At 42.0% G+C, this 16,412-nt stretch overlaps 1 pseudogene; it reads left to right on the top strand.

Moving 5' to 3' along the window:
* The first annotated feature begins 1,910 nt into the window (after positions 1–1,910).
* LOC136493879 (receptor-like protein 15) lies at positions 1,911–5,551 on the top strand (annotated as a pseudogene).
* Positions 5,552–16,412: the final 10,861 nt, after the last annotated feature.

A 16,412-nucleotide genomic window follows, 5' to 3' on the forward strand; every position in this document is an offset into this window, starting at 1 on the left:
AAAAACCAGCAGCAAGAGCATGCCGGGTATATATTAACAGAGAAGAAGAGTTTTACAACAACAAACATAGAAAATAAATAAAAACTCACGAATGAGGCAACAACAAGACCACCACCACACGAGAGCACAACACCAGCAAACCTTAAAAGCAACAACCGTTGAACGCCACCTTGCACGCCATAGAGAACAAGCAAAGTAAACTAGGAGGAATGGGTTTTTCACAGCGATGCCTCCAATGAAGGAACGATGTCCACAGATGCTGTCAAAGGCTAACAGGAGAACCATGATTTTTCAACTAAAGTCCTAGAGGAAAAAGAGGCCTCACAGCAATGCTTGTGATGACAAACGCGACACCATTATCGCCCACGGCCAAGGGCCTGGCAAGGCCTTCGCCCAGCGACCCCCGTGCCCAAGCCCCAAACCAACCACACATCACTTGGCGTAGCCAAGAGCCGCAGAGAAACGCTACTTTCGTCTCTGATTATTCGACGCCTGCCAGCTTGCCACTCGCAACACCGCAGGCTTGATTGCCAGCAGGCGTGTAACTCATTCTCCTCTCTTTAATGAAATACGGGTATACACCCATTCGCAACAAAAAAAAAAAAAAAAAAAAAAAAAAACATGTAGATCTAACCTAGCACTGTTTCTTACGCTGGTGCACTAACAGTTGCAGCGGGAGCCGGTGTTCCCAACGTGCACGATACGTGGCATCACGCTACCTCCTAGTTCTGACTTTTGACCATGTTGATGCACACGATTGTGGTTGTTCTGTTGAACATGTTGACTGTTGGCAGATGATATATGAAGTAAAATTCAAATAGAGTAAAAATCGACTGTAGCCAAGCAAGTCGTTGTAGTATAGTGGTGAGTATTTCCACCTGTCACGCTGTCGGGTTCGATCCCCGGCAACGGCGAGTTTTTTTTTATTTTGTTTTAGTCATCACCTGAGCAGCGTTTTTTTTTCCTTCTGTTTAAGCCGTCACTTGAGTATTCCGTGCGTCCGTGAGATGCAGTAACAGTGGAGTCAGAGCACGCACTGCGTCTTGGTTCCAACGGAGAAACTACAGACGACAACAGATCGGATTGCAACTCTGATCGCTGTGCTGCCTCAGGTTCAGGATTCAGAAAGGCTGCTCCTAGTTCAGTGGGGAGGGCAATAACATCCTGCGAAATAAAATGGAGATCCGGTTGTGCTTCAGGTCTGAAAATAAGCGTGCTTGGTAGGCAATTCTGAAATGGAGTGAACGAAGCCATGAACAGTATCAGACAGTGTAATACTGCGATGCTTGTAGTACTTGAACCTACCTGCCTAATCCTGTACAGGATCCGATCAGGCAGATGTCTGTCCTGGCACCTCGTCGTGAAGAAAGAAACTGAGCAGTTGGTCACGGAAGAATGAGCATCCACTGAATCAGCAGGCAGTGGTCAATGCGTTCACTCTTCTCTGGTAGATACCAGAAACAACTGAAGCTCGTTGCCAGGAAGGATCAGCACTATCGATGGTCATGGTAGTAGTATCATGAAGGAATTTAATAGGAACGAGCCGGGAGGTCAAAAGTCATCTGGAAGCAGCACCAGACAAGGATTCTATGGACTATGGGTGAAGTGCCAAGTTGGACCAAGTATTGACCGAAAGGAAGACTCAAGACTGCGAGAGCTTTCATGGGCTGCTTTTGCTCGCTGCACCTTTCAATCGTGGGCGGCCGAGCACAAGTGCACGACAGGCGTGAACGCAGTCCTGTCTTAGTCAATCAACTAGAGTCTGGTCGTAGGGAATCAGGCTGTCAAGAACGGAGGGCGCTGGACAGGCAGATGGCAACTACTACTACGCAGAACTAAGTAGATGTAGATCCATATAAGTAATAACACCTGAGAGCTGGCTGAGTGCATCCCCATAGTTTGTGCAGACAGGCAAGAGGGCAAAATAAACCATTCCAGAGAGATGAGCGTCTCGTCTCCGTTGGAGACCATGTTCTGGCTCATGCTCATATGCACGCTGCAGTCCATGTTTCACATCACACGCGGCTGCGTCGCTGAGGAGAGGATCGCTCTTCTGCGTATCCGGTCTTTGCTGATAGAGGCAAACCACAGAGTCCCAGCTTCGTTGGGGCAGTACGAAGTCCCGGCTTCATGGGGGCAGAGCGACGACTGCTGCTCCTGGGATAGGGTCACCTGCGACAAGGACACAGCTCGAGTGTCGGGTCTTAACCTTTCGACGATGCACGATGTGTACTTGGACTTCTATGCCATCAAAAATCGTGTGTTCTGGGACCTGAATCTGTTCTCTCCATTTCATGAGCTCCAGTTACTGGATCTATATTTCAGTTTCGCTTCTTTACAGAATTTTGACGGTACCCATGCTGCTCCTATATATACCTCTCTGAACAAAACAGTTTATTCATAGTCCAATGAAAGCTCCAATTAATCCTCAGGTCCTCACGGATTGACTAAGCTCCGGAATCTCAACCTTGAAAAAAATTTCGTTGGGGATGATGATATCATGGGATCTCTCGGAAAATTGGCTTCTCTTGAAGTAATCAATCTTGCTTCTGTCGAGATGAACGGTACCCTTCAGACTACAGGTACAGTGACAAGCTAGTAAAACATTTGTGTGGTAGTGTTGTTCGTAACAGCTAGTATTTTTCAACTTTCAAGTTGTATATGTAAGTCTGATTTTCAACCTTCAACTACAAAACTTGGTAATGGTTTGGTTTTCTATTTTTTACAACAACAAAAATCTGGCTTGTTCTTAAAAATTTTATAATTTATTTATTTTAAATAAAAATGTAGTTCCACGTTTCTTTTAAAAATGTTATCTATGATACTCTATTTAGAGATATTTGGATCTTATTTGTTTTAAAAAATAATGAGCATGACTACAAGCAATAAAACAACAAAAACATAAATAAACTAGTTTCAAATATATATGTATATACCATAAACAGGTCGATAACATTTTTTTTTAAAAAAAAAATCTTACTAGTTTTATTTTTTCTGCTTTAAAATAATTTTTTTTATGAATTTTAAGAGATCAAATCAGATTTTTATTATTTTTAGAAAATAGAAACCCACCTATGAAACCAGCTGGACGATCAAAATTTTCGAGTTACGATAATTAGAATGTGTTCATTATTTGGATTCGCAGTTTAGGGTTGAAAATTAGACTGACATGCAATTTGAAGGTTGAAAAGTGTACTTTGCCCTAATAACTAAAGTGTGTATATGTAACAGCTTTCAAAAATTTGAAGAACTTGCGAGAATTGCATCTACAGGGAAATCAATTGACCGGAACCATCCCAGCTTCCTTATTTGAGCTTCCACAGCTTAAGTACTTGGATATGTCAGATAACCTCCTTCAAGGACATATACCTATAAGCCCATCTTCAAATCTTTCTCCGTCGCTTCAAACTCTTATATTATCAAGAAATAAACTAGAGGGGACATTTGATTTATTCTGGCTAACAAACCTTACCGTGCTCGAGACTGTAGAGCTATCCATGAACGCTGATTTGACTGTTGGCGTGACGTTCAGTGGATGGGTACCTCATTTAGTCATTTTCAACTCAGGTCACTAATGCTCTCTGATTGTAACATCGACAACAGCATCATTCCGTTCCTTGGCACGCAACATCATTTACAAGTTCTTGACTTGTCTAGAAACAAATTGACAGGAAATATTCTCATTTGGATCTTTACCAATGAAGCAACTCTATTATATTTGGATCTTTCAAACAATTTGCTAGTAGGATCAGTAGATCCAATGTGGTGGCACCAATCTAATCTTTCATTTATCAACATATCTATGAACCATTTTGAAGGACAGTTGCCAAACAACATCAGCTCAGTCTTTCTAAATCTTGAAGCTCTAGATGCTTCCTATAACAACATCTCCGGATATATTCCACTGTCATTATGAGAAGTGCATGCCTGTTTAGTGGACCTATCAAATAATAAATTTATAGGAGAAGTGCATGCCTGTTTGTTCACTGATCTAGATGTCCCAATCTTGAAGCTCTCAGATAACAATCTCGGGGGTCCAATATTTGGTGGGGCCAATAATTTATCCGTGCTTGAAATAAGCCTTGGCGGCAACAGGATTGAAGGAACACTCCCCAGCAATCTGTCCGCAATCAATATGTATATCATGGATTTACACGATAACAACTTGTCTGGCAATCTCACTGCTTCATATTGGAATCTCCCTTTTTTGGCAGTTCTGAATATTGCTAGCAACAACTTAACTGGTGAAATTGATCCTACTATTTGCAAACTGACTGGCCTTCTCTTTTTAGATTTGTCAGACAACAAGTTAATGGGGTCTATACCAAACTGTAATGGCAGTTTACCATTGCAAGTTCTGAGCATGTCGGGAAATTCCATATCAGGCATCCCTAGTGTTTTTTTTCAATAGCTCCTATGTCAGAGTTCTGGATCTAAGATATAATCGGTTTACAGGTACTCTTGACTGGATACAACATCTTTCCCAAATCAGGATGCTTCTATTAGGCAGCAATTTGTTTGAGGGAAGTATCTCCCCAAATATATGTCGCCTCCACTTCTTTACTATAATTGACTTTTCACACAAACTTTCGGGTTCATTACCACCTTGCATTGGTGGCCTGTCCTTTGGATATCAAGCAGATTACCTTTCGCTTGTTGGCTTCAGTTTTGATATGTCCTCTGGAACGGAAATTGCTAGTTTTGATCCTGATGACTTATCTTTCATGTATTCTGATCAGTATCACCTCAAATGGTTTAAATTCTATACTAAAAGGAATCTTTACACATATGATAGTAACTTTGTCAGTATGATGTTTGGCATCGACCTATCTAGAAACATGTTATCAGGAGAAATTCCTAGGGAGGTTGGAAATCTGAGTAATGTTAAGTCCCTCAATTTGTCACACAATTCATTTACCGGCAGAATTCCAGCTACCCTTGGAAATATGATTGAGATAGAAAGCTTGGATTTGTCTCACAATGAGTTAAATGGAACGATACCATGGGAGTTGACTCGGTTATCATCGCTGGAGATGTTTTCTGTGGCATACAATAACCTATCAGGATGCATACCAGACTCTGGCCAGTTTGGAACTTTCAGCATGGGCAGCTACCAAGGCAACAAGAACCTCCAAGACATGTCACTGGGCCATGGGTGTTCTGCTGGATCAGGTTCCGTTTCCCCTGTGCTGGAAGATGCAGGTGAGGCATCTGACAATGTAATCCTTGACGTGGTCAGCGCTGCTTCGTTTGTGTTGGCATTTTGGGCCACTGTTGCATTCTCATTTTGCCATCCTCATGGGCGCTCTGTCATGCTCAAAGTATTAGATCACAACATCAGGATTTGGCTGACCGCCTCCGTGGAATAAGATGTACTAATGAAACTGTCGACACAGAATTTTCGCCTCCGTGCTGAGGACACACGCAGCAAGCTAGAAGGATCCGCTCGATGGAGCAGATCCGCCTGGCTTTAGCGCAAGGGTGGTCGATCCTGCGCAATCCTCCCGAGACGTGCCAGTCAATTTGACACTGCAATTGACAAGGAGAGAAAGCTTATCGGTAATTAAGGGCGAAACGTGCCGGTGTTGCCAGACAGTCCCGAATGTGTGGCTCTGAGAGCCAATATGAGAGGAAATCGACTAAAAAGCCGATCCCAGCATGTTCACAAGAATAAATCGATTAAAGCTCATGGGGTTGTATAAGAAGGATCGGTTATCATTCAGGATAAATGTTATTTAAGCAAATATTAATCAATGACAATAAGATATCAATGATGATTGATTTATGCTGAGCCAATGATTACAAGTAACCGAACTCCTTTTATTTAAAGAAACAACTCAACACCTCTTAACCATTTAATAAAGGTAAATCTAATGAACATGTTAGATCTCATCTATCACCATGACCAGTGGGGCATGAGACAGAATCATGCAGGCCGTAGAAACAACAATAGACTCGACGACCCTAACTCATTACTAATATCAGTGGGGCATGAGGCAGAATCATGCAGACCGTAATACCATAACAAGATCATAGTGCTAACACATCTTTTAACTTATCTCTACTTCAATGATCTCGTAATGTGAACTGTTCGTGAAAGCATTCGATATCGGCTAAACAGCCGATTCGGACATAGCGCACAGTTAAGGTCATGCATTCTCAGGAACAGGTCTACTAACTAACGATCCCCACTCCACGGTGCCAACAGTGGGATGAGAGGCACAATACCCGGAGTCTAAACATGAACCTTACTCGAGTACGACTCAATACAATCTTTGGTATAATAAAAATATTCCTAATTTAAGATAACTTGGACTCTAATCTTTCCCTTTTTGTAGAGTCCAGTATGTCTCGTCCCAGCGCCGATCGTAGCCTCTGTCGTCATCTGCTGGCGCTATCTGAAGAAAGCCGACTCTAGTGCATCCAAATCAACTAGTTCCGATCTCCACGCAGCTGATTCCTTGATGATAACATGATTTTCGGGAGCTTTCGAACCCCTGTAACTCTTCTTCTAAATTCTGGTGTAAACACATGCCCCTCCCCCAATTTTGGAATAAAAGTAATTTTATTTCAAAATTATCACGTCTTCATCTTTGATGGGTCTGCAGTCATGGGTAGAGAATCTTGATCTGGGGTCTACTGTTTGTCGCTGCTTATGTCAGCTCATGAGCCCATGCTTCACAACTTTTACGAGAGCATCATCGCTTCACAGACACTTGGATTCATCCTCCCAGGCTGGCTATAAAATGCCTATCCGCCCCCGGTGAGAGCAGCTTAATGATTCAGCTATGCTTCTCTTCTACCTGCCCTCTCGAGCTCTGACTTTGCTGGACCCTCCATGGTCCATCTTTTGCTATGAAGGTTTTGAGTGGCTAGAAGAATTCTTATGTATAGGGCGATTGTGTCGCTCATTCTAGCACCTTGTCGAGCAAGAGGATTAGCTATTGCGGCTAGAAGAAGTCTTGTGATACCACCTGAGTCTTCTCTCCATGCTTGCAAAGCTGTTCTAGTGTTTGCAAGGGCTAAAATGTGTGGACACTTTCCCCTTGTTTGCTTCATCAAACGCCCGCTGGGAGAGCCACAGGCTTCTTTCCCACAGTTCTCGATCTACCAAGCGGGCGGCCTTTCCCCTTCTCCTGGTAGAATTCCATTATCCGGCCGATGTAACCTGTTTCATGATGACCTTCGGCCTTGTGGGGGTCTGGACTTCCTTCAATCCAAAGAAGTCTTGGTGGGTTGGTTTCTGATTAAATATAAATTCTTTGCATCCATCCTATGATGTTTCGTAATATGGGAAAGCAATAAGTCTGAATCTATTATCTCTTCGTTATCTCTCCCCTAAAATTCCGGAGTGCCGATTCATTTCCGTATCTATTTTCATTTTTCATATCCTCGGCAAAATCTACCTCCTCGAGCTATATATGCGGGCCACGGCTGGGGCTCAGAAAACTACCCGTCTCGACTCAAACCTCTTGCGTCTTTAGCATAGTCCCTGCTTTTTTGTAGGTTTGAGATCATAGAGAATAGCAAGAGGCTTGCTGAGGAAGTTCTTAACGGGTCCGCATCATCGCACCAGCGTCTTCATCGCCGAGAAGGCGCTACTCGGGATGTCTCCACCACCCCAGAGCATAGGGTTGACTTGGTTCAACCTTCAATATCGTCTTCAACACTGACTCGCCGCCAACTTCCCAGTTGTCCGAGGAGGCAGATCGATAATGATGATATAATCGCTTCCATTGATTGGACTGATCAAAGTTTAACCAACTGTCTTTCCCTCGTGGAGTCGGCTCTAGCCATGATTCAAATCCGATCATCCTCTGAGGCCGATCTGAGAGAACGGTTGGCCAGGGCTAAAGTCACAATCACAGGTAAGATGGCTACCGCAATTTCTTTCGCTTTTCCTTAACTTTACCTCCGAGGCCTTCTCATCAATCATTCCTTTAATTTTTTTTTAGATCTAACTGCCCAGTTGGAAAGCCTTCGATCAGTCGTAGACCATGCGGTGAGATTTGTCAATGCCAGGGGCGCCGTTCCGGTAATCTACTTGCATGACATCCTAAACCGTGTCACAGAGGTTGCTCTTCATGGCGTTCGTCATGGTGCTGCCACAGCGTTGGCTACTGCACAAGACCGCTCAGGTCACAATCTTTGGCTCCTTCCTCATAGTTTTCTGGATGCAGTGCCTCCCGAGGATCATGAGCGTTTGATTGAGGAATTCTTTATTGCCGCCAATTCTATAGCTTTCAATACTTTGGCCGATGATGTAGTGAGCAAATTATTTTCCGGCCTGTAGCTTGTAATAGGTGATTTTTAGCAAACAATTCCTTTGTCTCTTATTTCATATTATACGTATCACTTCATCCATGTTTGCTTTCCCTCTATAGGCGATACGCATCGTACCGGCTTCTTTTCCTTTGGGTTCATTTTTTGTACTAGAGGCGATACCTTTCTGATATCAGCTATTAGAGTTGTTGACCGAACAAATCAGCTACTTAAGTGTTAATCCAAACACTAGGATAATATTTCTTTAGATATTTCCCATTGATTGCTCGGCTAAACTCTTCCTCTCCTCCTAGTGTCTCCAAAATATAAGCATTACTGGGCACACAATGTTTTATCCGATAAGGCCCTTCCCAATTGGGTGACTATTTGCCGAACTTACTGTCCTTTGACCCGATCGGCAATTTCACTTTCCACACTAAATCTCCTTCAAAAAATTACTTATTCTTGACCCTTTTATTGTAATATTTTGCGACCCTCAATTGATTGGCTTCAATATTTTTAAGAGCGCGCAACCAAAGGCAACTTAAGTCTTCTAAGTCGTCCATCATAAGATCTTTGTAGACTTCAGCTGTCAAATCATTTTGTAACATAACACGCCTCGATCCGGTTTGCATTTCCCAAGGAAGGACTGCGTTATGGCCATACACAAGCTCATAAGGTGATGTTTTAATTAATCCATGATAGGCCATCATGTATGCCCATAGTGCCTCATTAAGCGTTGATGCCACTTCCTGGGCTGTTCCTCAATTTTTTTCTTGATCAGCTTAATCATAATCTGATTGGATGCCTCTGCCTGACCATTAGCCTGAGCATAGTAAGGAGAAAAATTTAGCAGCTTGATCCCCATACTGGCAGCAAAATCTCCAAATTCTTCTGATGTGAACATGGTCCCTTGATCGGTAGTGATGGTTTGAGGAATCCCAAAACGATACACAATATGCTCCTTAACAAAATCAATCATGTTTTTGAAGTTACTACTTTTAAGGGGACTGCTTCAACCCACTTGGTGAAGTAATCTATTGCTACCAATATGAACTTATGTCCCTTGCTCGAGGGTGGAAAGATCTGGCCAATTAAATTAATTCCTCAGCCCCAAAACGGCCATGGTTTGATTATTGGGTTCATGGCCGATGCAGGCGACTTCTAGATATTACCAAAACATTGATAGTCTTGACATCCCTTGTAATATTCAAAATAATCTTCTAATATTGTTGGCCAAAAATATCTAATTCTACGGATAATCCATTTCATCTTATAAGCCGATTAATGAGCTCCACATGTCCCTTCATGCACTTCGCCCATTAAAACCTTAGCCTCTTCTTGATTCAGGCATTTGAGTAAGGCTCCGTCGATCGTTTTGTAATACAGCTGATCATCTAGTAAAACATATTTAGTCAATTTATACCTTAGCTTTCTAGTAACTTTTCATGACGGATCTCTAAGGTAGTCTACTATCTCAACTCTCCAGTCATTATCCAAGGTTTCATTGCTCAAGATTTCTTGAATTACTCGATAACCTGATGCACTTTGAGCCAAATGGTTAGCTTCTTGATTTTGTGCCCTCGGAATGTGCTGAAATGAGACATGAGGAAACTCTTTGAGCAACCTCTGACACTTGTCATAATATCTCCTCAAAGTGTTTTCCTTGCACTCGTATAGGCCGATCAACTTATTAATAATTAATAGTGAGTCTCTAAATATTTTAATTGCTTTGGCCTTTACCTCATGAAGAAGTTGAATCCCTCTTAGAATAGCCTCATATTCTGCCTGATTGTTGGTAACCATTGGCTTGGTTGGAAAGGTAAACTCAAAATTTGTCTCCCGAGACGAAATAATAACAATACCAATGCCATCACCTTGCTTGCAAGATGATCCATCGAAGAATATCGTCCAAGGTATCGGTTCTACATAATTCATGCTTTGTTTACGATACTGGGTGACAAAATCGGCTATTACCTGCCCTTTGACTGCTTTAGCCGATTCGTACCTCAAGTCAAACTCTGATAACGCGAGAATCCATTTTCCCACTCTCCCATTTAGTATTGGTAGTGATAACATGTGCTTAATTACGTCAGCCTTGGAAACAACCGTACATTCGGCCGACAATAAGTAATGCCTCAACTTGGTGCAAGAGAAATATAAGCATAACTTTTCGGTGGGAGAATATCTTGTTTCTAGATCTAGAAGTTTCCTGCTTAGATAGAAAACCACTCGCTCCTTTCCTTCAAACTCTTGCATCAAGGCCGATCCAATTGTTTTGTCATCGGCCGATATGTACAACTTGTAAGGCTTACCCTGCTGTGGAGGAACTAGCACTGGTGGATGCTTCATATACTCTTTTATCTCTTCAAACGCCTTCTGTTGTATGTCACCCTATCTGAATTCTTGATCGTTCTTTAATTTCAACAAGGGAGAAAATGGAAGAACCCTTTTCGACAAATTTGAAATAAACCTTCTGATGAAATTAATCTTGCCAAGCAAAGATTGCAACTCTGTCTTAGTAGTCGGGGCACCGCATCATCAATTGCCTTCATGCTCTTTTGACTGACCTCAATCCCTCTCTCATGGACCATAAAACCCAAGAATTACCCAGCTGATACCCCAAAGGCACACTTATTAGGATTCATCTTCAGACCATGTGTTCTCGTGCATTCCAGAGTTTCCCGCAAATCAGCTAGATGCTCTTTGTATCATTTTGATTTTATCATCACATCATCAATGTAGATTTTAACAATCCTGCCGATCAACTTATGAAAAATATAATTCATTGCCCTTTGATAAGTGGCACCAGCATTCTTTAGACCAAAGGTCATCACAACCCATTCGAACAAGCTGATTGCGTCGAGGCACCTAAAAGCGATCTTCGCTATGTCCTCTTCAGCCATAAAAATTTGGTTGTACCCTGCATTGCCGTCCATGAAGCTAATAACCTTGTGCCTGGCTGTTGCATCTACTAACATATCGGCTATCGGTATTGGATAACCATCCATGGGTGTGGCTTTGTTTAGATCCCTAAAATCAATGCAAACTCTTAATTTTCCATTCTTCTTCTATACAGGGACAACATTCGATATCCAATCTACATATCGGCATGGTCGGATGAACTTCGTCTCCAGTAGCCTTTCAGTCTCTTTTTTAATATCATTAAGCACGTTCGGATTGAATTTCCTTGGAGCTTGCTTGAATGGCCGATATCTAGGTTTGATTGGCAGCCGATGCTCAACAATTGACCGGTCTAAACCAGACATTTCATAGTATTCCCAAGCAAAGCATTCTTTAAACTCTTTCAATACATTAATTATTTTCTGCTTATACTCCGAATCTAATTTAGCACTTACATACGTCGGCCTAGGTCTGTCTCCAGAGCCAATATCCACTTCTTCCAATTCATCAACCGACGTAATGCCATGTCCTAGTTTATCATCTATACCATCTATTGGATTATCCATTAAAACAAACTTTCAAAGCCGACTGCTTGGGTCGGCTGTGGGCTTTCACCATTGACTCTGAACTATGACGGCAATAGAAAAACCATTCGAATATTAGTCGATGGTTGCTTTCTATCGGCTATTTGCTTGGCATGCCATACTTGAGTTTTACTGGATGCCTGAGTCTGTTCCAACTCCTTATTCCTTAGGCGTTGCATTCTTCTCTTCTGGCTTCTTGTTAAACCTCCGGGGCACCATTGGCCTTCCTGCCAAACATGTTCCCTTTGATTGTTTCCTTCTTTATGATCAGCCTAGTCTTGGTCAACAACTCTCTTTCCCAGCCTATCATGAATACTTTTATTTTTTAAGCGCCGATCCATGTTATTATGATGATATGCATTCTGGGCATGGATAGACCGGTGGTTGATTTGAGATTGCCTAAACTCCTAATATTGATTACTGCATTCCGGACAGTCATGTCTGATAGGTAATTTTAAACCTTTGTTCCAGCAGTATCTAAAGAAAGGACAATTCTGGTGTGATTCGGCTTGCTTCCTTTCATACCTCTCTTCTTCCAGTTGACGCTGGTATTCTTGAGCCTTTAACCATTGCTGATAATCTTTTTCCTTCTGCTGCCGCCAATTATTCAATAGGATCTGAGATGTGACTCGTGGCCTCATTGCTCCATCCTTTGACGTTTTCCCCTGCTCGTATCAGCTCTTCTACTGATCATGACGTTTTTAACCTCTCTGTATTTATCAGCCGATATCTACATCTTAGGATCGACTGTTCCATCTTTTCTTGATTTGGCCAATGTTAGGACCTTAGTTTTTCCTTTGAATATCCCAACATCAACCATATTTTGATCTCTTGGGAAAGAATTATCATTAACTTTTATCTTCCGAGGCGTATCGAACTTGAGCCTCCCTTGCTGAATAGCCCTCTGTATATACTGTCGGAAAATTCTGCACTCATTAGTGGAATGAGAAGTAGCATTATGGAACTTGCAGAACTTCTTATTCTTCAATTGTTCAGGGGGCAACATAATATGATTGTCCGACAATTTGATCTGGCCCTTCTCAAGTAAAAAGTTAAAGAGCTTGTCTGATTTCATAACATCAAAGTCATAGCTCTTCTCGACTCTTCTTCCCCAAGAATTTGGCACCATTACTGTCTTCTTGCCCCAATTCCAATCAGCTGCAGCAACCACCTCTTCTTTATCTTCATAGTCGTCATCTGCTAAGTATGGATCATAAGCTTTGGCTACGGTGGCACTCTTCTAGAATCGGGTGTCTACGCATACTCTGGAATTGGCTGTTGAGCGCTGCTACTCGTTGAGCCAATTGACCCAAGTTATAAAATTCTTGTCCTAGTAGCTTTTCCTTCCACATTGACAGCATTCCTTGGACAGCTAAAGCAGCTAGCTGATCATCGGCCAAACTCAATGAGAAGCACAAATTTCTAGTCTCAGAATCTCTGAAGAAACTCAGTGTTCGATTCATTAGTCCTCTGTCTCATGATCGTCAGATCGGTGATCTTCTTTTCTCTAGTCCCAGTATAAAAATATGTATGAAACTTCTTCTCTAGGTCAGCCCAATTAGCAATGGAGTTGGCTGGTAGTGACGAGAACTAAGTGAAGGCTGGCCCTGATAGAGATAAGGAGAAGAAACGAACCCGATGGGCATCCTCAACTGATGCTTCACCCAATTATGTAAGATACCGACTGATATGTTTTATTGTGCTTATACTGTCTTGACCAGTGAACTTGGCGAACTCTAGTAGCTTGTAATTTGTAGGAAGAGCGACCAAATCATACCATTCTGGATATGGACGTTTGTATGAAAAGGTCAGACCTTTCGGCTTCAGACCGAACTGATTCTTCATCATCTCGGTCACCTTTAGCAGCAACTCATCAGCTTGCGGATTTGGATTTCTCGGTACTTGCTGACCCATCTATGGATTGAAATCTCACGTGCCTTGATATCCTGGATTTAGCATCATGTGGAGGGTGTTATAATATGTGCCATAGTGATAGCCTTATGGAATCTTAATCTATTGGGTCCTTTGCTGGCTTGCTGCTTGAAGTCTCTGATTATAGACATAAAGATCGATATCTCTATGGATCTTTTGAATTGATGGTGCTATTTTTTGAGCCGACGACGGTATGTGGCCTGATGTGCCAAAATTGATTATCTGGTTCTGACTTTGCCCTGTCGGCTATTGTACATGCTGTATTGATGGTCTAGGATTGTATTGTACCTGATTCGTAGCAGTGCTTGGAGTTTGTTCAGATGAACCTTGAAGTGTCTGGACATCACCATTACTAGCTGGTACTGCTTCTTGATGGCTGGTATCGACTTGATTAGTCTCTTGAGTCGATGGATCTAGAATATTGTAATAAGTCGATCCAACCTGACCAACTGGAATCCCATGAATCGTCTCTTTCATGGTGTTGTGAAATGCGTCAACAAAAGCTTTATTACGACTTAATATGGCATCACGAACAGATTTGTCTATGGCTTCTGTAAAGAAACGCTTGTCATCAGCTTCGATTGTATCTGTCTGCCCGTGTAGTAGAACTCTTGGTAGTGGAAATTTCTGAATAATTATGTTGTCACGTATTTTGGTGTAGGACAACAAACACTTCTTCTGAAATTCTTCTGTAGCCTTGCCAATGGTATCCTTATCCTCATCAGGTAGGTCTTCATAGTGTACCATAAGAATGTTGTCATTGTTGTGAGCCGCCATGATGATTGTGGTATCCCACCGGGCGTGCCAGAAACGTGTGTCGACACAGAATTTTCGCCTCTATGCCGAGGACACCGCAGCAAGCCGAAAGGGTCCGCTCGATGGAGCAGATCCGCCTGGCTTCAGCGCAAGGGTGGTCGATCCTATGCAATCCTCTCGAGACGTGTCAGTCAATTTGACCCTGCAATTGACAAGGAGAGAAAGCTTATCAGTAATTAAGGGCGAAACGTGCCGGTGTTGCCAGATAGTCCCGAATGTATGGCTCTGAGAGCCAATATGAGAGAAAATCGACTGAAAAGTCGATCCCAGCATGTTCACAAGAATGAATCGATTAAAGTTTATGGGGTTATATAAGAAGGATCGGTTATCATTCAGGATAAATGTTATTTAAGCAAATATTAATCAATGACAATAAGATATCAATGATGATTAGTTTATACTGAGCCAATGATTACAAGTAACCGAACTCCTTTTATTTAAAGAAATAACTCAACACCTCTTAACCATTTAATAAAGGTAAATCTAATGAACATGTTAGATCTCATCTATCACCATGACCAGTGGGGCATGAGGCAGAATCATATAGGCCGTAGAAACAACAATAGACTCGATGACCCTAACTCATTACTAATATCAGTGGGGCATGAGGCAGAATCATGTAGGCCGTAATACCATAACAAGATCATGGGGCTAATACATCTTTCAACTTATCTCTACTTCAATGATCTCATAATGTGAATTGTTCGTGAAAGCATTCGATATCGGCTAAACAGCTGATTCGGACATAGCGCACAGTTAAGGTCATGTCTTCTCAGGAACAGGTTTACTAACTAACGATCCCCACTCCACGGTGCCAACAATGGGGTGAGAGGCAGAATCTCATAGGCCGTGATGACGGACCATGGAACGGTTTTCATTAACTAATAGATCTACTTAAGATCAGACATGCCTTAACCGCACGCTATGCACGATTAAGATTGACGTAAAACAGCCGATAAAAACATAACTCATCGCTTAAGATGTAGATTAGATCAGTTTTAGATTAGCAAACGATGAGTTAAACAAGATATAAGGCCGATCCAGATCAATCTCAATCAGCAGAGTGATATTGCTGTAATTAGATAAACAATGAAAGCAATAAGCAATATCGGTAACTTAATGAATCTATCAAAGACTGCCATACTAAGGTAGAGCCGATAACTTGACCTTGATCTAATTCAAGCAGTGAGGTGTGAGGCAGAATCACACAGGCCATACTTGAATTAGACAAGAATCGATAACTAGCCTATACCAGAGTCGCAGTGGGGGGTCGATCGGATCGATGCAGCCATACGAACAGAGGTATAAACTATGACGGTACTTATAGACAAGCAGTGGAGGTCGACCGGATCGATGCAGTCGTACTCACTGAAGAACTCGCCGAGATCTACTCTACTTTTACTCCTAAGGGGTGACCGGAGCCGAAAAAAGTAATTGACTTTGTATTTGATTGATTGTTGTTTTTACAATAGCCGGGGTTTAGTATTTATACCTAGAGTCTAAACATGAACCTTACTCGAGTACGACTCAATACAATCTTTGGTATAATAAAAATATTCCTAATTTAAAATAATTTGGACTCTAATCTTTCTCTTTTTGTAGAGTCCAGTATGTCTCGTCCCAGTGCTGATCGTAGCCTCTGTCGTCATCTGCTGGCGCTATCTGAAGAAAGCCGACTCTAGTGCATCCGAATCAACTAGTTTCGATCTCCACGCAGCTGATTTTTTGATGATGACATGATTTTCAAGAGCTTCCGAACCTCTGTAACTCTTTTTCTAAATTCTGGTGTAAACAGAAACCCTCTAGTGTCTATTGAAGTTGCTTTGCATGTGCAATCTTGCATTCATCCAATAAAGTGCTAGGATGAATGAATTTTTCTAGCACTTTATCCCGTACTTCCTCCATTCCAAATTA

Source organism: Miscanthus floridulus, chromosome 11, assembly GCF_019320115.1.
Source record: "Miscanthus floridulus cultivar M001 chromosome 11, ASM1932011v1, whole genome shotgun sequence".
Lineage (NCBI taxonomy): Eukaryota > Viridiplantae > Streptophyta > Magnoliopsida > Poales > Poaceae > Miscanthus > Miscanthus floridulus.